The following is a 23,685-nucleotide window of genomic DNA, read 5'->3' as shown; positions in this document are numbered from 1 at the left end:
CAGGGTAGTTAGCTCATAAGGTGAAGGACATTAAGTCACATAATAGGCTTCATTGAGAATTACAGTAGTAGTTTGCGGCATTCATAGCCAGTTATTGAACATTTCTGTACCAAGTATGTAGTATTACAGAATAATGTTCATAAAATTAAATTATTGGCATCATGGGTAATCGTATTACAATAAACAGTGGCAGTCCTTGGCCAGTTACAAAGCATATTTAGTATGACCGAATAATGTTCATCAGAAGACTTCATTGAAAAGGAGAGTCAATTATTGGCCTAGCATTAACATAATACATTGAGTGATACAAATTATTGGCACTCATTGGCCATTTACCAAACATGAAAAGTCAACATTGAAAACAAGAGTTAACGAATGGCATAATTAATAACATAATTCATTTAGTGACATTAATTATTGGCACTCAGTGGCCAGTTATAGAACATGAAAAGTCATAATTGAAAACAGGAGCTAATTAATGGCATAATTATTAACGTAATTCATTTAGTAACATTAATTATAGGCACTCAGTGGCCAGTAAGTATTGAGTAGTATAAAACATTGTTCATCATTCAGTATTATTCACAACTTTCTTAAATGAGTAGCATTAATAATCATGGGCATTATAAGTAGTCTCATTACAATAAACAGTGGCAGTTATTTGCCCGTTACAAAGCATTATTTTTTTTTTTTTGTATCATTAAGAAGTCATTACTGAAGTGACATACTATTCAGAGCTGATCAGTATTATTCAGATTTCTCTTAAACTAGTAACATTATTTGGGGCTGGTAATACATTTTTTTTGTTAGCAATGCATTGCTTAGGGTAATTATAGGGGAAAGCAAGAGAGAAGAATTTGCTTCTGGGTTATTGGTATAAATGAAAAATGTGTAACGTCATTTGTCATAAGTCAGCTGTGGCAAGATTATGAAACAAGTAGAGTATATGTAACCACATTCATAGATTTAATGAACAACTGCTTATAGCACATTAATCTCATAAATAATTTCTCCTGCAAAAAATATATAAAAATGGATTATTAAGCTGAAAAGAGAAATGCATATTATGCTGAAAAGTAGTGAACTTCGAATTAACAGGTAGTGAAATGTGTATAAAAATGTGTTCCATAGCTGTCCTTTCCAAAACCTTCAGTCATTATACTGTGCAATATAACACTTGCTGTCAAAACGAACTGCAACAAATACTTGAATAACTACATAGCCTAAATATAACTTCAACATTATCCTCATCTGCAAAGAAAACTTCATTATCCATATCATAAAAAACTCCATTATCATCATCACCTGTAAAGAAAAACTTCATTATTCAGCATTCATTATCATCTGCAAAAAATCACTTCATTACTCATTACACAACTATTCCTTATCTCTAGCATATTTCATCACTAAAACTAAGATGTGTAGTTCTGTCTGACAGCCTGCATCAATCACCTTGTATTCTGAAAGAAAAATTAGTTAAGACTGCTATTCTACGATGAGTATAGTATATTCTTGTTAATGCTTGTTAATCCTGATCCATTTACTCTTCCTCATAAAGTTATTGCATCTTCTTTCGTTTATTCCGTAGGTGAAATTCCCATTTCTGTTGAATTTATTTCTTACACGCATCATTTTTTTCTGAAATTGATGAACAGAGATTAATGCCTTGCATTTAAATCATATACCCATTAAATAATGACTGGTTAATGGTGACACAATTAAGCATACAGCATAACATGACAGAAAACGTAATGTGTCAAAAGCATAGACAGTGTTCAAAGACAAAATGTACAGAGAGTATCACAATGCAGCAGCAAAAAGAAAACTGTAAAACAGTCACGGTGTTGAGATATCATAGGGCAAAAAAAATGTCAAAGTCAACTGGTGTGTGTTATATCTTAACTATTTCACAGTGCATACAAACAAAACTGGAATACAATCATACACACAAAAATAATGGAAAATGTGCACGGTCTGATGTGTAACGACAAGAAAAGCGACCTGCTAACCTTACCTTGCCGGGCACTTGCCAAGAAAAAATACGATAATCATCATATAATTGCATAAATGGTCATAAAAAAAATTAGTAAATGGCATCATAGTGTGTTGAATCATAAAGTGTCTTCATTCAATAAAGGGTTTAATATTTGACCAATGGTGGTTGCCTTTCGATTTTCTGGTTCTCAAAGTTTCGACGTGTACCACATTGGGATAAGGAATGCTGCGAATCCGATATGGTCCTGCGTATAGAAGTTCAAATTTACTGCACTTACCTTTTATTCTGCTGGATAAATAGTGTGTACGCACTAATACCTTCTGTCCAATGTGAAAGTCGCGGCGTGTACAAACCTGCTTTTGCTGTCTTCTCCGGCGCTCTGCGGCACATTTGATGTTGTTCAGCGCAATGTTAATTATTTCATGGTGACGTAGGCGACGACATTTAGGGAAGTTTACTAATTCTTTAATTTTGTTTGGTGGTTCAACGTTTTTCAGAATAACAGACGGAGATAGCATAGTGGATTCATTTGGAATGGAATTAATTACATCTTGGAATGAGAATATGTGTGTGTCCCAATCAATATGTCTTTTGTGGCAGTATATTCTACACAGTTTACCAATTTCTTTCATTAATCTTTCACAGGGGTTCGAAGAAGCATGGTACTTGGATATGTAAATCGGAGAAATGTTTCTAGCTCGTAACATACGTGTCCATGTAGCAGAACGAAATTGTGATCCATTGTCAGAAATTACTTTCATCACATGCCCTACATGAAATAGAAAATGTTTTACAAATGCTTTCGAAACAGTTTTAGCAGTAGCTTTGCGTAACGGAGTGAAGGTAACAAATTTTGAAGTGAGCTCAACAGCGACAAATATGTAGCAAAAACCTCTGTTAGTTCTCGGAATAGGACCAAAAATGTCTACTGCGGCCATGTGCCTTAATTTAACAGGTACAATGGGATATAAAGGAGGAATATGTGAAGTGGTGTCTGACTAAGCTTTCTGGCAAATTTTACAAGACGCTAAAACTCGTCGTATACGTTTCTCCATGTTGGTAAAATAACAGTTCTGTCTCAGTATAAGAAAACATTTTCTTGCTCCGTAATGTGCGTAACTTAAGTGAATGTACCAGATTAATTTGTTAACCAGTTCGTCAGGAATGCATAATAACCAGTTGATGCTGTCAGGATGAGAGCGGCGAAACAGGATGTCATTGCGTACAGTGTAATGGTTTCTAATCGTAACATTATTCCTATCTTGCCAAAGGTGTTTAATTTCTTTCCACACGTTGTCTTTATTTTGTTCTAGTGCTATGTCCTGTAATGACGACGAAATAAAATTTTCAAATGCAACTTGTTGAATGTACATGACACTGAAATTTGCTTTGCAGAAGTTGGTTGCTACGTCTTGCTGATTGTTGCTCAGAGAACGCGATAGTGCGTCTGCTATAACATTTTGTGTGCCGGGAATGTGAACTATTGTAAAATTAAATTCCTGTAAATAAAGTTTCCATCTGCTTAATCTGTCGTGAGTGAATTTAGCCGAAAGTAAAAATTGTATCGCTCTGTGGTCTGTGTAAACGGTGGTGTGTCTGCCATAAAGAAAGTGCCGAAATCTCGTAAAAGCCCATACAACACATAATGTCTCCAGTTCTGTAACGGAATAATTTCGCTCAGCAGGTGACAGAATGCGGCTTGCAAATGCGATATTTTTAACTACTGTTGAACCATCTTCTTCAATTTCCTGGAAAATATGTACGCCTAAAGCGGTGTTAGAACTGTCGGTGGCAATGGAAAAATTTCTAGTAAGATCTGGGTGCGACAAAAGTGGAGCATTCAACAAAGCATGTTTCAGGTTCACAAATTCAGAATGTGCTTGCTTATCCCAAGACCAAATAGCGTTTTTACCTGTTAATTGGCATAATCTGTGTGTGTCTAAAGCAGAGTGATGAATAAATTTACGAAAAAAGTTAATTAAGCCCAAAAAACTGCGTAATTGTTTTTTTTTTTTTTTTTTTTTTTTTGTCGTAGGAATATTAATGTCACGTAGAGCTTGAAGTTTTTCCGGATCAGGCGCAATGCCTTCTGCTGAAATTACGTGTCCAAGAAATTTTATGGAAGTTTTGCCAAAGTGCGATTTACTGAGATTAACTGTGAGTCCTTGAGCACGAAAAGTTTGCAACAGTTGTTCAAGAATCATATTGCGTTCAGACCAGTTAGTTTTTGCAATGAGAATGTCGTCGACGTACGTCGTGATTCTGTCTTTAATGCAAACGTGTGTCGGATGGCGTCAAAATTAATAACATTTTCGTGAACAAGATTCTGCGTGTCTAAATTATTGCTTACGTTACTGGAATATGCAACCTTTACTGTGTCTGGTCAGATTCTGTCGTACGTGCTATTACGTAGGGGAGGATGCTGTGGCATTTCGACTATTTGAACTGCTCTGTTATTTCTTACTGACGTGTTACGCTATAGATGACACCTATTGCCTGGTTCATTCACCAGAATATGTTGTTGCTAATGTTGTTGCTGCTGATAAGATAGACTGTTATTAAATGTACTCTGATAATTGTGCTCATTATTTTTACGTCTGTCGTAATAGTCATTCCTATACGGTGCATTGCGATAGGAATTGAAATACTGTCTTTTCTGTACGTAGTTGTTCCTTTGCTGCCGTGCGTTACTATTTGTTGGAGCAGGGACTATACGTCCACGCGGCGAAACATTAAAGTTTGGTTGACCTTGTAGACTGCATTGTTGGTTAGCTATGCTAAGCGGCTGACTTTCATGCTATTGTAGTGAAAAACATCTATTGTTACATAAATGTGGTTCCGATTGCTCAAAATTTTATACATACTGATGATTACGATTTTATCTGTAATTAGAATTACGGCGGTAGTTGTCATTACTGGAGTGCCTACTGAAAATTGTCACATTCGGTAAAAGATTTGTCATATCGGGTTTTCATTACATATTCTTAGTTCTAGATAGAGCAATAGTTAAAGAGCAGTTTTGATAGATATAAAGGATAGTAGAAGAGAAGGCAGCAGTGCAGAAAACTAAAGATGAAATAGCACTACTACAGCTCGGGGCCCTATGCACGCTACGCCACATATTCATTAAAGCGTAATGAATCCCCTGAGGTCAATTACGCACTGCAAATAAATTTTAGCTTTTGCGTTACAGGCAAAAGCGGTATAAATTCAAAAGCAAATAGTTGTATCCAATTTCTGCATTATAGGCAATGCTGATGAAAATACAATAGCAAATTGTCGCATCAGGTTCAAAGCTAGTTTCTGCATTACAGGTAATAGCGGTGAAAGTACAAAAATAAATTGTCTTATACACTGCAAATCGTGTATCTGTGTTCTGCCATTATTAAATTCCTTACATTTTCTTACAAATGCAAATTACTTATAATCCATATTCTCGTCACTGAATTTGATAATGCGTTCAGGTTTGTGTGTGAATCTGTTCGTCTGTGTCATTTCGGATTTCAAGTTGCGTAGCTTTTCAGATTTTAAGTCGCGTGGCTTTTCGGATTTTAAGTCGCGTAGTTGCTGTAAATTGCTCAAATTATACGCACTGCGTAAGTCTGACAAATGTTCGTAAAGTGGCGCCTGCTGTGATGTGTTATTAACTGAAATATTTTTTATCCCTGTTACCTCTTGTTGTAAACTCGATAACTTTCTACGTAACGTGTTATTAGACGAATCGATCTCATTAATTGTCTGCTGTAAATTTTGAAATTCAGGTGTTTGATTAAATGAAACCGGTACAGTATCGTATGATTTATTATCATTATTACTTTCAATAGCATCAATACGACTGGCTAATTCATCATATTTTTCAGTCAGTATTTTTGCCTGATCATCGGTTTTAGAATCAGACGCATTAATCTGTTTTTGCAGCTTACGTGTAGTTTCGCTCAGATTTTTAACGTCAGCTTTGACGACATCGGAATCCTGTGTTAGTTCTAATTGTTCGAGTCTGTCGGTCACTGTTTGAAAATCTGTTGTGTATGTGTCTGTTTTCGATTTAAGGTCAGAAATCTCATCACGTAATTCAGTGTTCAACTGTTCGATGGTATTAATTTTGTCCGATACTGTAGCAATATTGTTGTCTACATATGCTTTTGCCTTCGCAAACATTTTACGTTTGTCTTCCTGTCTCTGTGCGGTGATTGTTTCCATTACCTGACGTGTTACTTTATTTTGATCCTGAATAAATTTACGGAAACGTGTATCACTGTTTTGTATGTGAACACTAAGACGTTCGTTAATTTGAGAGTTCTGTTGCTCGAATTTCGCGTCAGCTTTTTCATCCATTGTGCGCGAAAGTTGTGCTGTCATTGCTTTAAACTCGTCGCGTAATTGTGTAGCTCTTTCAGAGCATTGTTTAGCGACTGTACTAATTTCCGCTGTAAGTGTTTCTGTTGCGGCTGTTTGCATTTCCCTTAATTCCTGCGCAACAGACCTAACTTCTTCGCTACTTTTTTTTGAACAAGCCTCAATTTCCACGCGCAACTGTTCCTTAGTGTCATGACATTGTGCGGCAACGTCTCTAATTTGTTCACTAAGCTGTCTGGAACTGTTGTCTAATTTATCATTTAGCTGTTTGGAACTGTTGTCTAATTTATCATTTAGTTGTTTGGAGCTGTTGTCTAATTTTTCATTTAGCTGTTTGGAACTGTTGTCTAATTTTTCATTTAGCTGTTTGGAATTGTTGTCTAATTTTTCATTTAAGTGTTGTTTGAGATTTTCGTTATCTTGTTTGTTGTGTTCACTAAGTTGTTTGAATTTTTCATCAGTATTGTCTAGTTTTTTACTATTTTGTAGCAATATTGCCATAATTTGACCCAATGTAACATTATCTACTCTATTATCTGTGCTGTTTAGTGGTGGATCTGGAATTATCTCACTTTCTGTAACCATTTGGTCATTCTGTAATTTACAAAAAGATTTGCCAGTCGAATGTACACTATCAGTCATTGTTTCGGAATTAAATAGATCCATCCTACTTTGAGTATCCTGATCACTTTCATTAGAAAAATTTGTCTGTACATCACTTGAATTTTCCGAACCGGGTGTGTTAAGCTGGGCAGCGCTCATTACAATAGAGCGTCCCGCGTCATCAATTGTCGTCAAATTAACAGAAGAGACAATTGAGTTCGTTTGTTCATTATTAAGGTAAAAGTCATCATTATTGGTTGGAATGCACTGACTGTCAGTGAACGCAGGATTGTCATCATGACACTGCGTGTCACAAGTCCTATCGGTAAAGTTGTTTGAGTCGGTAATTTCATTCATAATACCTCGCGATACACTATTCAGTCTTTCGCGACATTTTTGCAATAGTCACAATTATTCACAAAACAAATAAGCACAAACGCAAAAAGGCAACAAACAAATACAACAGAGCAACGAATTGCCGTTGACCTGTAGAAAGAAAGTCACAATATTAGTAAAAGCGTTGCGCCAAATCCTAATTATATCTAAGCAAATAAGAGCAGATATCTGACTGTTTTTCAAAAGACTCTCAACGAAATACGATCCTGGACTGGGTGTCGCCAAGTGTAACCTCCCCACAAAAATTTAAAAGACAATATTTAATAGAAATGGAGCCAAGCGTAACCTCCCTAGCAATTAAATTTAATGACAATAAAAATGAGAATCGCAATCTGACTCAAGGTGTAAGCTGTCACGAAAATGATGAAAAACAATTCAATGCTAATGAGACTTCAGTGACAATGTAAACTCAATTAATCCAAAATATCGGTCTTTGGCCCTGTGCAAAAATCAGAATTAATTTCTTACCTCAGTATAACTGCATGTCAAAGTTCTGCTCTTATTGTTGGCCGCCGCTTGGAGGAAATTGATTGCAAAAACTTTGAATTTAAGGGAAACTTTTCCTTAAGGAATATCAAGGGAATATTTTTTTTCATTAAAGGATTCCTTGTTAAAAATAGCTTTGAAAACCAAAATTATTATTGGGGCGATTGTTGCACAAATTAGTTACAGTTAATTTACATTATTAGCTGAGCGCATTTAAAAATAATATACCTCATCCTGAATCTTGAGCAGAGTGCCATGTCGACGCCCGCCGACTCCTCACACACAACTGTACTGGGCTGCTACTACCGACATACTGCTCACTGACTACTGCTCGCAACTGTATTGCACGACTACCTCTGACAGAGTACCGCTCGCAACTCTCGCGCGGTCAAGCGCAGACTAGCCACGATAAATGGCCCTCTGGTCAGAGACTCTGCAATGCCTCGCCATCGCCGCCACACAACATATGTGTTTCAAGGTATTATGTAAATCTCTAACTGACAATAGTTACAATTATTTGCCGTTTCGATAATATTTAATGTAGTAATTATTATTTAATGTGCATTACATTTCATTCCAAGGAAAGATTTCATTTCGTGTCTCGTTATAGCGATAAGCGTTTTGTAGAGGTGGGACCGCAAGTAGAGATATAACTTGTTGTTCAGTATTCTACAGATGAATTAGTTACGGAGCCACAATTTATGCTGTTAGTTAAGGTCATTTACTACTGTATTGTTCTGGCAATTTTACAGGAAATGTCGGCTAATTGGGCTAGAAGCAGCGGCATACTTCAGGATGTGTTAGATACTTTCCAGAAGAATGGACTCTCTTTTCTCGATACGCTCATTGACCTCGTGAAGCAGAAGATGAAGGTTATATGAGAAACTGTATCCTACTTATGTTTTCAGACTTTTTTCGGTTGTAGTAGTAATTAATGCATTAATTGTTATTTAATACTTTTTAAGTTTTGATCCAAGCAATGATTCTCTTTAGTATTGCGTAATAGTAACAAAGTTCTGTAGAAGTGGGATCGCTATGTATTATCAGTTGTTCAGTTTATTGCAGCTAAACTAGTGACAGTCCCATTTTATACCTTCTTCAATAACATCTTCAACTACGGTATTAAATATTTCAGGAAGTGTCGGCGAAGGAGACTGGAAGTAGCAGAATTATTCACGACGAGAGAGAGACGACGCAGGAGAACGACCTGACCTCTCTGAATGTCTTCAAGGAATTTATGAAAGAGAAGATAAAGGTATTTTCAGAATTTCTGTCCTGCATCAGTTTTTGTACTATTTTCGGTTATGGTATTATTCAGTGCAATAATTATTATTTGTTGTGCTTTGTATTGTGTTCCAAACAATTATTTTAGCTGGTCACTCATAATAGCTGTAAATGTTCCAAAGGAAAGGAATCAGCCTGCTCTAGACGAACTTCCATGTAACGCTGTAAATTTTACAGGCTTTGTAGTCGTGTAACCACTCTTCTTCTTTAAAAAATTTGTCTTTGACCAGTGAATCTTGGTTATGAAACAAACCTTTTTTTATTCGTCTAATGTCTGCATCTTTTCTCATCTACATCCATACCACGCCTCGCAAGCCACTTAATGGTGTGTGGCGGAGGGTACTTCTGTCGCCACTGACTGATTCTCCATCCCTGTTGCACTTGTGGATGGTTCGTGGAAAGATTGACCGTCGCTAAGCCTCCATATTGGCTTTAATTTCTCGAACTTTCTTGTAGTGGTTGCTTAGTGAGATATATATGGGAGAAATTAATATGTAGTCCGACTCTTCCTGGAAAAAGGTCTGTCGAAATTTTAATAGTTAACCCTTGCACAATGCCCCTGCGCCTGCCACGAGTGTTTGCTTATCTTCTCAGCAATCGCTCTCGTACCCACTACACCATCTCATGATGATATGCGCCGCTCCTCTTTGGATCTTCCCCGTCTCTTCAATCAGTCCTACCTGCGTCTCGTTATAGAATAATTATCTGATTATGATTTATGTGGTTTGTTATCGCAATCACACTTGTTTATATGAAAATACCTTCACAACAGTGATGAAGGCTGTAATGTTCAACTGCAAAAATGTGCACCACACAGCACAGAGTAATGCAGGAAACCTAATATCTAGAAATGACCTCTTTTTATGTAGGGCGCACTGAAGATCTCTTTTTTTCTGTTTGCGTCCACAGGGTCCTGTGAAAATGAGAGACGTGGGTCCCGATGAGTACGTATACCTCAGGAATACCATCATCCCAGCGATGTGAGAAGCTGTCCTGGCAGTCCGCCGAACAATGAAGGCTTATGATCGTGAAGTCGCTGCAAGATACAGTCGCGAGTGCATTGAAGAGAGTATAAAGTGGGTCAAGGAAAATCGTGACTTAATGGTTCAGCACTTGATCTGGTACTTAGTGCTGGTGTGGGCTGTCGCACACCATTCCATATTGGTGATGTGGGTGCATCGATGGTTCTTAAACGAGTGAGAAAGAAAACCACTCGCAACAAAAGCAGTTATTTCAGTTCTTTCAAGTTCGTTCATGTTTATTTTGAGTTCTGTTCCAGTTCGTGTTTTGTTTGTTTATTCGATTTCGCTGCATCGTTCATTTTTTGTTTCATTTAATGTTCTTTGAGTTCTTGAATAATAACTTATCAACCCAACAGTCTCTGCATTCATCATTCATATTTTTAACATGTTAAATCCATAACCTGAAGTATACGCTGAATCAGAATTCCAAAGAAAAAAATTCAGATATTTTTCAGAGATAACTCCTGATTATGTTAGTGTAATGGACCCACGATCTGAGGTGGATCGTTACAGCCTAATCATGTAACTGTGTTTAATACGGCTTTTAGTCTCGATGACACTTTTTTATTAAAATGGCTTCAAAATACTAAGTAAGCCTGCACTTTACAATAACGAAACTTACGCCACATAACCCACAACACAGAGTAATGCAGCGACTCTGAGATAAGACACTACTGTTCTGTGGTTACTTCTCTGCGGGGACAGCTGTGCATAAGGCAGTTATGCTTTTCCTCCGCTGCGTTTATGAACGCATACTCGAGACCAACTCTTCATTACCAGTAAGCCTGTCAATATAGAACGGAGGAGTAGCAGCGCCGGATAAACAAATACAAGACTAAACAAGTCGTACTGCTATTCCTCTCATTGTAACGAAGGTGCAAGAAGGCTGTCGTGCTGGTAATGTCCTCCTGATGTGTAAACAATATTCGCTTTTGGACAAGGAGTTGTATGTGGTTATTAAGACCAGTGGTATATCATATTTATATACAGGGTGAGTCACCTAACGTTACCGCTGGAAATATTTCGTAAACCACATCAAATACTGACGAACCGATTCCACAGACCGATCGTGAGGAGAGGGGCTAGTGTAATAGTTGAATACAAACCATACAAAAATGCACGGAAGTATTTTATGTTAACACAAACCTACGTTTGTTTAAATAGAACCACGTTAGTTTTGTTACCACATCTGATTATATAAACAAATACGTAATCATTGCCGTTTGTTGCATTGTAAAATGTTAGTTACATCCGGAAATATTGTAACCTAAAGTTGACGCTTGAAACCTCCGACGTTCAGTTGCATGTTGTAACAAACACGGGCCACGGTCGGCGAGCAGCATCTGCAGGGACATGTTTACGATGACGACCGTGTTTACGAGTGTGGCTGTAGTGCACTGTTGTGGTTTGGTCTAGCTGTCGCAGTGTCCGCATGCAGCGCTTGCTGCTATTGTTATTCTGCATTCGTCTCCGCACGCAGACCAACTGTAGTACACCGTGTTACCAGACGTCTGTGATAATGTAGTGTTTGTAGGAACTGTGATCATGGTGTATTCGAACTCTGAAAAGGCGGAGATGATACTCGTCTATGGCGAGTGTCGACGAAATGCAGCTGAAGCACGCAAACGGTTCCGTAACAGGCCCGTCACAGGAGAAGCGGGTGCAGTTGGTGGGTTAGCTGCTGTTGCCATGAAACCACACATGAGTACACGGGACATTGCGAGAGCTGGTGGACTGAGTCAAAGTAGTGTCATGCGCATACTGCATCGTCACCGCTTTCACCCGTTTCATGTATCGCTATATCAGCAATTACATGGTGATGACTTTGATCATCCAATGCAATTCTGTCAATGGGCATTAACAGAGAATGCGTTGCAGTTCTACCTGTTTACCGATGAAGTTGGTTTCACAAACCACGGGGCAGTGAATCTTCGGAACATGCATTACTGGTCCGTGGACAATCCTCGCTGGCTCAGACAGGTAGAGCGACAGCGACCGTGGACTGTAAATGTATGGTGCGGAATCATTAGCGACCACCTCATTGGTCCTCACTTCATTGCAGGGGCCCAAATAGTTGCAACATACATCGCGTTTCTACAGAATGCTCTGCCAACGTTGCTCGAAAATGTCCCACTGGAAACGCGTCGACGTATGTGGCATCAGCATGATGGTGCACCTGCACATTCCGCAAATAACACTAGGCTGACCCTTGACAGGATGTTCGACGGGCGTTTCATAGGACGTGGAGGACGCATAAATTGGTCAGCCCGTTCTCCTGATCTTATACCTCTGGACTTCTTTCTGTGGGGTACGTTAAAGGAGAATGTGTACCGTGATGTGCCTACAACCCCAGAGGATATGAAACAACTTATTGTGGCAGCCTACGGCGACATTACACCAGATGGACTGCGTCGTGTACGACGTTCATTACGCCAGAGATTGGAATTGTGTGCAGCAAAAGATGGCCACCACATTGAACATCTATTGGCCTGACATGTCGGGACACACTCTATTTAACTATTGAAAACGGAAACCACGTGTGTACGTGTACTTCACCCCTCATGGTAATGTACATGTGCGTCAGTGAAAAAGAACAATAAAAAAGTGTTAGCATGTGGACGTAATGTGCGGTTCCAGTCTCTTCTGTACCGAAGGTCCATCACCGTTCCCTTTGGATCCCTACGAAATTCGATGCTCTCCGATACACACGATCGAACAGCGGAGGAGTGGTACTCAAGCGTCAACTTTAGGTTACAATATCTCCGGATGTAATCAACATTTTACATTGCAACAAACAGCACTGATTACGTATTTGCTTATATGTTCCATTTAAAAAAACGTAGGTTTGTGTTAAAAATCATACTTCCGTGAATTTTTTTATGGTTTGTATTAACCAATTACACCAGCCCCTCTCCTCAAGTTCGGTCTGTGGAATCGATTCGTCAGTATTTGATGTGGTTTACGAAATATATCCAGTGGTAGTGATAGGTGACTCACCTTGTATATATAGTTGACAGTTGATGGTTGGTGTGCTGACACATTATCTGAGAATCCAGTACTGCAGGGCAAATGATGGGCTATGCATGGGGATCGTATCAACGTGTACCGCATCAAAACAGCCAGAAGATGACGCAATGAAGCGTCGAAGCTGGTAGCGACAAAATAAAATAAAATCATAAGAACGGCTGTAGGTGCTTTATTTTTTTGTCACCATAGTAAACGGCCGTCGTCCCAGAGATGTCCTGCTAAAAGGATGGACATACAAAAACTACACAACCGGCAGGCCTGAAAGGACAGAAGGACTTCTTCCAGCCAACCAACATCTGTCTTCCTCTGCCAACTGGAAAGGCTCGAAGAAGTCAAACATGGGCAAATGGTCTTCTCCTTCACCATCTCGATGAGCCTCTTCGACGTTGTCGCGTGATACCCTTTCCCGGCCCAGCTTTGTGTCACATGTGGACATCACTAACCGTGTTTGTGCCCTGGACTCTGCAGGCGGACAGAAGGAGAATACTGACGCCTCTGTAGACCTCACGGAGCAGCATCCCCCGGCCTCTGTGCCCTGTAGCAGCCAATGTTCGACGGCTGGCACTCAGCAGCCACCGATGAGGCACCCATCATCTTTTCCTCGTCATCACTCTCCTACAAAGGAACGTTCGCGGTCTCCGATCCAAACAAAGAGGATTTACGGCTTCTTTTAGTATCGCAGCATCCGCTTGTTCTCTGCCTCCGGGAAAAAAAATTGCTGCCTCATGACTGCTTTGACCTCCCGCATTTCTTCACAGTGCGTTTCACTTTCCCCCCGAGGACTGTATTGCAGCTCATGGGGTAGTGATGCTGCTGCTTATACGGGATGACCTTTTTTGTGGACTGGCAAGACAGCCAATCCACTAGGACGGGAGGCCGAAGGGCACGCGTTTAAGCTCACGCAGGATGGCGTGAGGTTTGGAAGAGTACAAGGTCTTTATAGTAGCAAAAATAGTACGTAGCTTCTGGAATACTTAACTTTAATCCATAATTGGTGAACATCGGTCTGACGGTACATGCATCACAAGATAAATAGCAATTGATAATGGCGCCTTGTTAGGTCGTAGCAAATGACGTAGGAGAAGGCTATGCTAACTATCGTCTCGACAAATAAGAGCGTAATTTGTCAGTGAACCATCGCTAGCAAAGTCGGCTGTACAACTGGGGCGATTGCTAGGAAGTCTCTCTAGACCTGCCGTGTGGCGGCGCTCGGTCTGCAATCACTGACATTGGCGACACGCGGGTCCGACGTATACTACCGGACCGCGGCCGATTTAAAGGCTATCACCTAGCCAGTGTGGTGTCTGGCGGTGACACCACAACCTTCATAGTGTAATGTAATAAAACAAAAATTATTTGTGATTCCTTTTCTTTGCTATGAGCGTAATGTAATAAAATGAATATGAGCCATGACTTACATGAAAAAGAAACACACATTAATGCAATGGCTCAGCATAAAAAAGAAATAACTGATGTAAGAATATTATTAACAGTGTAATATGTTGTTTAATTTAGCCCGACGTGAATGAGCACTCAGTAAACTAGCTCAATTCTCAGGGTAGTTACGCAATCGTCGATAGCTAATTGCCCTTTTCTTATTTAGCCAACACTAGAGATATTATTCCAGGGTCGTGAGAAGTCGTGTGCTTATTGTACCAGAGAATATTTGCCATGTCTGATCGATGTACACTACTGCAATACGTAACTTAACATCGTGATTTCGTCTCGATTCCCCTATATAAGATAACAAGAGTAGCATCTACAAATGAAATCCTACAATGGAACTGGAATCCTGTGGCCAGACCTGTTCTGCCTGGGGTGTTATCTCGTTATATAAAGAAAATCTGTAAGTAAAATTCTAAATTATTAGTAGCTGCCTCCGGTCTCGTGGCATCTGAAACAAGGTTTATTTTCCTAACCGACGGCACGTCTCTTGGATGAGGTAAAAGAAAAATAAAAAAGTTTCTAAGATGGCTCCTAAAAGTGAAAAGTCTTTGTTAAGGCCCATATCTACTTAGGACAATCCAGATGTCAGACTACCAATTGCTTGACCACATACACAAATTCTTTTGACGAAATAACCATTATATTTTTCGGGTTTTAAGTACAACTTACATTATCAGCTGGTACAGCAAGATGAGCTTTACACAAGAACGTCCTTTTAGGTCCGAATGCAAGCAGATAAGATAAGTGAAAGACAAAGGAAAGATAGTTCATGCATATAAGTGCAAGAGTCCATGGAATAACATGTCCATTGTAGTTCTATCTCTTCTTCTTTGGCGTACTTGTCGTTTATTTGTAAATTTGGCGTAATATTTAGCTCAAATTTTTTAAAACCCAAGTCCACCCAGGAGAAACAGTACAATAGTCAACACATCTCCGGGTCTACTCGCCTTAAAACTATTGCAGTTCGCCTTTTCCTTCCACACCTGACATTTTCCCTTCGTACTGTATCCTTCCATCATTCGATGTCGCCGGGGAAGACTTTCTCCAGCTTATTGGACAGTTACCTCACCCCTTTCTACTGCATCGTGACATTAATACGCACATTGCCCTTTGGGGTTCTCGCAGTACCTGGCCGAGAGGTGCCCTCTTGGCTGACTTTCTCTATCAACTTATTCTCGTCTGCCTTAACACAGGAACACCAACGTTCCTCTCAGACTCTACGCACACCTATTCCCATTTGGACTCCACCAATATGCACACCTAAACCGTGGCTTACTAAGGTAGACTGGGGGCTTTACTCCTCCCTGCCGAACTTCGACGAACAACATTCCCCCAGTTGTGATAACCAGACAGAAAATCTTACAAACGTTATTCTTACCGCCTCAGAACATTCCATTCCTCGCACTTCCTCTTTACAACGCCACGCCCCAGCCCCTTGGTGTACTGAGCGTGTGACGACGCATTTTGCGTCCGATGATATGCTCTCCACGTTTTTAACCATCATACATGTGTCGTGCGCCCGCATTTAATTTCGCGTAATTCCCGCGGATTTGGGATCCCACTGGCCGCAAGAGTACGTGGAGCGTTACTGTCGCCGGTAGGGGGCAGGTCGGAGGAGAAGGTAGTTACAGGCTGCGGCGACCTGGAGAAGAGGAGAGTGCGACACGGGCGGCGAGGAGCTCAAGTGAGGTGGCCTGTTGTGGCCACGTGTCTGCCGTGGCCCGTTGGCAAGAGCCTTTGCTCACTGTGAGTCTGGCGGTGCCGAGCGTTGGTCGCAACCGTGAACATCGCTCGTCGAAAGCTACTTTGGCAGTAAACACAATATTCGGCGTGTGCTCTTCTACTCAGGCTGCAAGCAGTTTGTGTCAATTGTGGTGTCGGGTTGGAGTCCGGTCAGACCTTTGCAAGTACTGGACGCGGTGGCGTCTGCTTGAAGATACCCGTGGGTTTCCGACTACGAGCAATCTTCGTTACATCCTTCTCCCGGCGCTCTCTAAAGTTACGTTGTGCAAGACGCGACAGTTGGCTGCGACTGCGACGCTGCCCCTTCCTCTTTTCCCACCCTGGCAGACTGCGACACGGCCGCAACACGACAGGAGTCGTCGCTGTTTCCCAAGCTCCGGTCGGCGGCGGCGGCCGATTCAAATACATAAGAAAAATAAGAATTCCGATTTTGTTGCTGTAAAAAATACTGTATGTTAATGCAACAAAGTTACATCGGCTCCCAGAGTTAGTTTTTCGATACAGATTCTCCTTTTACTTTAAAAAATTGAAAAGTATCTCTTCCGGTTTTGCGTGTTTTTTTCGCTGTATATTACTTCTCTATCAATTGTGAGGAAAGTAAAAGGCACAAAAAATTGATATTTGCGTATCTTACAGTTTCACATCACAGCTTGATAATGAGGTGTCTATTTTTCCGATATTCGTCACAATTATTCCGATACTTAATTTACAAGTAACCTACTGCATAAAATTTGAATTGTGTACAGTGAAAAATGTGGTCGCTGGCTACTTTACGTATGGTTCACGTTAGGTCATACATCGTTGCCGATCAAAAGAAGCTAACATATCGAAATTATTTTTAAAGTTGAGATCAGAACGATATCGATCTCCGTTTCCGAGATTTGGGCTCATATATCTCCGGGAGCGTCGCGACTAGCCGCCAGTTCTGTCGACGCGCAACGAGAATCGTGTGGTCATCACACGATAGAGAATGCATTTGTTTTGTTTTGCTGACACATTTGGACCTAATGAAACCATTTTATGTCATATTTCTCCGGTATTAGTTACTAATATTTCTCCATACGCTCTTGACAATTTCATTTAAAATACCACTAAATGTAGGTTTCTTAAAGCCAATTGATCAATCAGAACACATTTTCTTGGTTTTGCTGAGGTATCTGAACATGTTCCAAGCTTTCTTTCTCGTTTATTTCTCTGATACGAGTTCCGAATATTCCTCCATCTGTTTTTGCACATTTCACCTAAAATTCCAATGAAAGATAAGTTTATTAACAATAAGCGCACGCAAGCGTCATTGCATTGTTTCAAGTTCTTGACAACAAGATAGGGTTACACCTTAAACATCTCTAGAATTTTGATTCTGAACGTCTACAGTATACACTGGCAGAAATGTGGAAGAAATAATGTCCGTGCTTGTTCACAAAATTTCCCCAAATTATACTTGTCAGTTTCTCCCATGCAGAAACTTTTGGAACAAGCTAAGACAACTTTCATAGCCGACTGAATCTTTATTCCCATCCAAATGAACTTCCATATTCTTATATTCTCACAGCATACATCGTTATGGATGACATGAACATTTAACCTTGCCAAGCTGCACTCAAAAGATGACGCCAGGATTTACAAAAGACGAATTTCAATTGTGAACTGTGTCAGACCAGAAGGGCCTTGTAAAACAGTAGTGTACTTTTGGCACAAGTTTTTTGAGCAGCATCTTCTACCAATGAATTGAAGTGAATGAGACAAATTACTTATTGCAGCATACTGTTTGCGCAATCTGTTGAGAAACGCCTTCCTCAAAAACGAACACCTACTGATTACAGAAAGCTGTACAACAATATGGTGGTGGTTTTTCACAACTAGAAGGTATCATCAAGACACCAATCTACCGTTTACTTTCAAAGTGAAGGTATTGTAAAATGTAACTTTCTCGTTGTACTTTAGATTGTTCATTTTATAATGTACTTGCCGTTTTCAATTTTTATCGTCACAAAAAAGAGTAATGCGAAAATTGACCTTCAAGTTCATTTTCATCACTCTAATTCTACATCTGCATGGATTATACTGATTTTCATAACAGGCCTGAAAAATTTGCATTAATGGGAAAAGGTTATATATTTCACTCACCTGCCAGTTTTAACTGTGCACCAATTTCTTCCCAAATTCTGTCTCTGAACATAGTGTCTCTATATTTAGGGTTCTTCAAATCGTAAAGGCAAGGATGTTGCGAGACCAGCTCACAGAGCATCACATCCTGTGAGTGGCTCATTTCAGTTTTCCTTGACTGGCTCGACATCTTTCTGGCAGCCGTACGTCTTTGCGTCGTGCGACTTCCGTCGCAACACTGCTCACTGGTGCAGTGCTGCGGCAGCTGCCGCAACAGTCGCGCGTCGCATCCCAAACTCGAACTGCGCATGCGCCAGCAGGCAACTTCTGACGTCACGTAGCGACCCGTCGCAGTCGCTAGTGTGCGTCGCGTCTTGGACAACGTACCTTTAGCAAGAGTTTGTCAATGGGCTCTGCATTTTACGAGAAATTACGGTGAGCTTCCGATAGGTGTGCACGTCACTTGGTGTCGCGAGGTGGCTATTTTCAGTCCTTATCCTGGTCGCCCGTTGTTATATATATATCTATGTATTATCTATGAAGACTTTCCCTGATACTACTTGACTTCAGTTCTGAAAATGTGTGTGGGCTTGGAGCTGTCACCATTCCAAACTGATTTTACAATTCGTAGGGTATAGAATGCAGATGTAATTTTTCCGACTAGCGAATTGTACTTTGTAGTCAGAATTGTTTAATCTCTCTACCTTATTTCTGAGACATGTCTATAGTTACCTGTCGGCTAGTATCATGAGCTCGAGCTGTTTACTAAACTGTTTGCATCTACTAAAAAAAAACTCAGTAGCCAAGTCAAAGCTCCCTGCATAACGTTCGTACTTCCCTGCGATTGCAGATTGTTTAAATTTTGCTAAATAATTAACGAGTTGACTTTGTGTTACAGTCTGGGTGAATGTATCTCTTGTTAACTGTGGTCTAGTTAAAAATGCTTGTGTAACGCGACTATGTTAGTAGACAAGGAGAAATTATCGTTACTGGCGTTGCTTCTGCCAAAGCCTCTATCATCATAAATTTTAACCACATTTGGCAATCATTTTGGTTACTTAGAAGGCAATGGCGTTTTCATAATTACTGACAATAGCCGATGGTTGATATTTGTGATATATTTATTTGATGATATGTTTTGCTGTTTGTAATTTAAATGTATTTCTACTTCATTTAATATTCCTTACTAAAAAGAAGTAATTTTATACTGTTGCCGTTTTGAGGTGTTTGCTATCAGCTGTGTAATGGAAATTTAGCCTTTTCAGTTCTGGAGGCAGTTTGTTAATGTTATTCCTGGATTTTTTCTCTTTTAAAAATAGATTCATTAGTGTTGTTAGGATCGTTAATAAATTCATTATGGCTCAGTACCTTAGACTCAACACCAGCTGCCTACCGCATTTCAATCCTACCATGCAAACTGCGTTCATTATAAATACTTGCGTGCGCAGCGTCGACGCGTTCTTCAGGACAGCAAAAGACGCTAGCTCGATTTTGTTCACTAGTTCTCTTAATAGTCCCACCCCCTCTTCCGTCATGTGGGCCAACCTCCGACGGCTCTCTGGGGCCAAGATGCATTCCCCAATCTCCGGCCTGACAGTAGCAGACGATGTCATAGTGAACCGTATTGCTATCTCCAACACGTTGGGCGGCATTTTTGAGGAGATTTCGATCTCCTATCACTATCAACCTGACTTTCTCCATCGGAAAAGAGCAGAGGAGTCTCAGGAGAAAGCCTTCTCTTCTCAGAATCGTGAGTGTTGTACAATGCCATCTTTACTATGAGGGGGCAAGATCATGATTTCATTTCATCCTGATCCTTCGCCCCAGGGCCAGACGATGTTCACATGCAGATGTCGCAGCACCCTTCTCTTAGGGGAAAGCACTCTCTGCATCGTAAGTACAACTGCATCTGGCCAGAGGTCACGTTTTCAGTCGCTGGGATGAAGCCAGCTTCATACCCATACCTTCCTCCTAGCTACCGCCCCATTTCTCTCACCAGCTGTGTCTGCAAGACGATGCAACGTATGATTCATGACCAGCTGGTATGGTCGCTCAAGCCTTGCAATTTACTAACCACAGCATAGTGTGCACTCCGGCACCAGCCAGTTTGAATTACAGTGTAGTATGTCGATTTTACTTAAGTGCTAGCACTTAAGTAACAAAAGTAAAAATAATTTCAATTTCAGAATAACAACATTGAGCAACACGACAGCTGTCAGTTCCCTTAAAATTTAATACTTAAATTAGTGCTTTGAGTTTTGTCATTAAACGGAGTGATCTTCCAGTCTGAACAATACAACCCAGTTAAGCAATACGACAAACGCTTATTCATTTAAAACCTTACCACTTAACTTTGAGCTTTACGTACTTGTCATCCAAGAGAATAACCCACAAATTTACTATTGCAAATGGCGAAAAGAGAATAGGTAATCATTTGCAGTACCTCGAGCCGACAGTCATCTTTTCAGCACTCGGGAATCAACATTGATGGTACCTGCTCCGTTGCAGACGGTTTACCAGCGTGTTTTGCTGTCAGTATAGGAACAGGTTGTTGGTGAACTCAAGCCATCAGCTGATAACAGTAAGCAAGCACCACATACAGGACCCTTCCATGTTTACATATAAACCTTCCTGTTTCCGCAACAGATAACAGAAAGAACCGTTAATCCACACCAGAGCATGGAAGACAGGACACGCCACATTTCTCAAAGCACGAGCAAACCTATTTTTCAATATGTACTAACTGTGGTGCATCGAAGTAGAACTCAGACATTCGTGGTGGATTCCCAGTCGAACACAGGCACCCCACTGGCCCCCTTTCCCCGCTCACTGGAACATCAAAACAACTGCCGAATACCGACAGCCACGGCGCGGCCGCGTCCACGGCACGTGATTGCGTCAAACCTCCTTAGAGAGAGAACCTCTCCCGTTGACGGCTCACAGCTCGCTGTTCCAGCGCACGGGCAGAAAACTTTTTCTATGCTCGGACGAATACGGCCTCTGACTTTAGCTACATAGATACAACTACACAGTCGATTGACAGGACCTATCGATAAGCACATATCAAGAAGCGTGTTTGTCAATATTTGTCTCGCACGCCTTGGCTGCATCTTAATACGCAACGAGGCAAGGACATCAACACGACTTGACTGAAATGCAGAATGCGTACAATTCTTAACTGAACAAAATCATGATGTGTGTGAAGACGTATCACTATGAACCTACCACCAAACCACAAAGAGCAGATATTCAGGTCAAAGTCAACGCTTTGAGAACATAATCGACAATCTAGCCAATGTGACACAGGGGTTGAACAACATCGCAAAGAAAGACTTGCTTCTATGAACATTCGGTGCGTGTACTCCATTTACGGGACACGTTGTAGAGCTCGTGAAGCTTTAAAAGCAGCATATTAACTTCTCTTCATTGCAGGCAACAGTATCGGAATTGTGAGTCCGCCTTGATGCTAAAAATCTTATTTTCTGTTGTCTTATTCATCCCTCAAACTTGATTCAGCAACAAATATTACCATCATAAGTGGGTTTTTAAATCTAAAACATGCAGAAAATAGCATAGTTATACAAAAACAAAAAAGTGGTTCAAATGGCTCTGAGCACTATGGGGCTTAACATCTGAGGTCATCAGTCCCCTAGAACTTAGAACTACTTAAATCTCACTAACCTAAGGACATCGCACACATCCATGCCCGAGGCAAGATTCGAACCAGCGACCGTAGCGGTCGCGCGGTTCTAGACCGAAGCGCCTAGAATCGCTCGCCACACCAGCCGGCGTACAAAAATATACTTTTCTAAGGGTACCTTATACTACCCTAGCTATTGTGTTGGCGTGTTTTTATGAATTAATGTCACTGTTTGCAGCATATTTTTTGTGCTTTTACTATCGCGGTTTTTTCTCAGCATACATCATGTCATCTGCAACTGTGTAGGTGACTGTTAGTGAACAAATAATAAATGGTGACATACGTATGTCAATGCTATAATCTTGGGGTGGCGGTAGTGTTGTGGAATACGGTTTTGGTGTGTACCGGGCTGTTACTTAGTTATTCGTGTACTCACTTTAGTTGGACGCATGTAGCTGATTCGATACGCAGGAAAACAAAACTTTCGCACATTGTTTATGAATCAGAATATTACATCACCTTGCTGTTGCCGTGTATCGCGAGAGATGTGCGAGTAGGTTATGTTGCGAGTAGGCTATGATAACTGCAGCGAGAGTTACAATGACTTCTGTTGCTTACTTATGTTTCTGTATGTGATGGGAAGTGTTTCTTTTGCATGCATATACTCTCCGTTCTGCGTCCTCGGTCAGTTCTCCCAGAGAGGTAAAGAGTCAGTTGTTGCAAAGTGTTGTGTTTCATCTTTATTACATTTTTCCATTCCACTATGGTATTTAGTATGGAGTAATTTTCCTCTGTGCAACGGTCTTGCCGCAGTGGATACACCGGTTCCCATGAGATCACCGAAGTTAAACGCTGTCGGGTGTGGACGGCACTTGGATGGGTGACCATCTGGGCCGCCATCCGCTGTTGCCATTTTTCGGTATGCACTCAGCCTCGTGGTGCCAATTGAGGAGCTACTCGACCGAATTGTAGCGGCTCCGGTCAATGAAAACCATCGTAACGATCGGGAGAGCGGTGTGCTGACCACCCGCCCCTCCTATTTGCATCCTCAATGAGGATGACACGGCCGTCGGATGGTCCCGATGGGCCACTTGCGGCCTGAAGACGGAGTGCTTAATTTTCCTCTATTTTTAGTTGTTGGTATAGACTGTTGTTGTGTTTCCGAATATGTAGATGGCTTTCTACAAGCACTGTTATCCATAGCTCAACCAACCACATGACAGTGCTCCCTGCCGCCGTTGGATAAGCAGCTGCAGCAGCAAGTCGTATACTCCTAGCTCACTCATTTGTTACATAGTTTAATCCTTAATTTCTTTGCCTGTTTTTTTTTTACTTGCATTGTTTAATTCATAAATTTCGGGCGTATTATAGTATTTGAGAGTTGTAGCATTGCGTTTTAGTACCTGAATAGTGTAAATTCGCGTAGTCGTTGGTCTTCTGTTTTTGTTTTGAACGGCCAGTGTCGGTTGGTCACAGTCAGTGTGCTCCCTGCCGCCGTTGGATAAGCAGCTGCAGCACCAAGTCGTATACTCCTAGCTCACTCATTTGTTACATAGTTTAATTCTTAATGTCTTTGCGGG

The 23,685-nt window shown here is 40.7% G+C and overlaps 1 pseudogene; it reads left to right on the top strand.

Moving 5' to 3' along the window:
* The first annotated feature begins 22,899 nt into the window (after nt 1-22,899).
* On the top strand, nt 22,900-23,017 carry LOC124790365 (annotated as a pseudogene).
* Nucleotides 23,018-23,685: the final 668 nt, after the last annotated feature.

This window comes from Schistocerca piceifrons, chromosome 3 (genome assembly GCF_021461385.2).
Source record: "Schistocerca piceifrons isolate TAMUIC-IGC-003096 chromosome 3, iqSchPice1.1, whole genome shotgun sequence".
Lineage (NCBI taxonomy): Eukaryota > Metazoa > Arthropoda > Insecta > Orthoptera > Acrididae > Schistocerca > Schistocerca piceifrons.
Note: the sequence above shows the minus strand (reverse complement) of the source record. Positions and strands in the feature narration are given on the sequence as shown.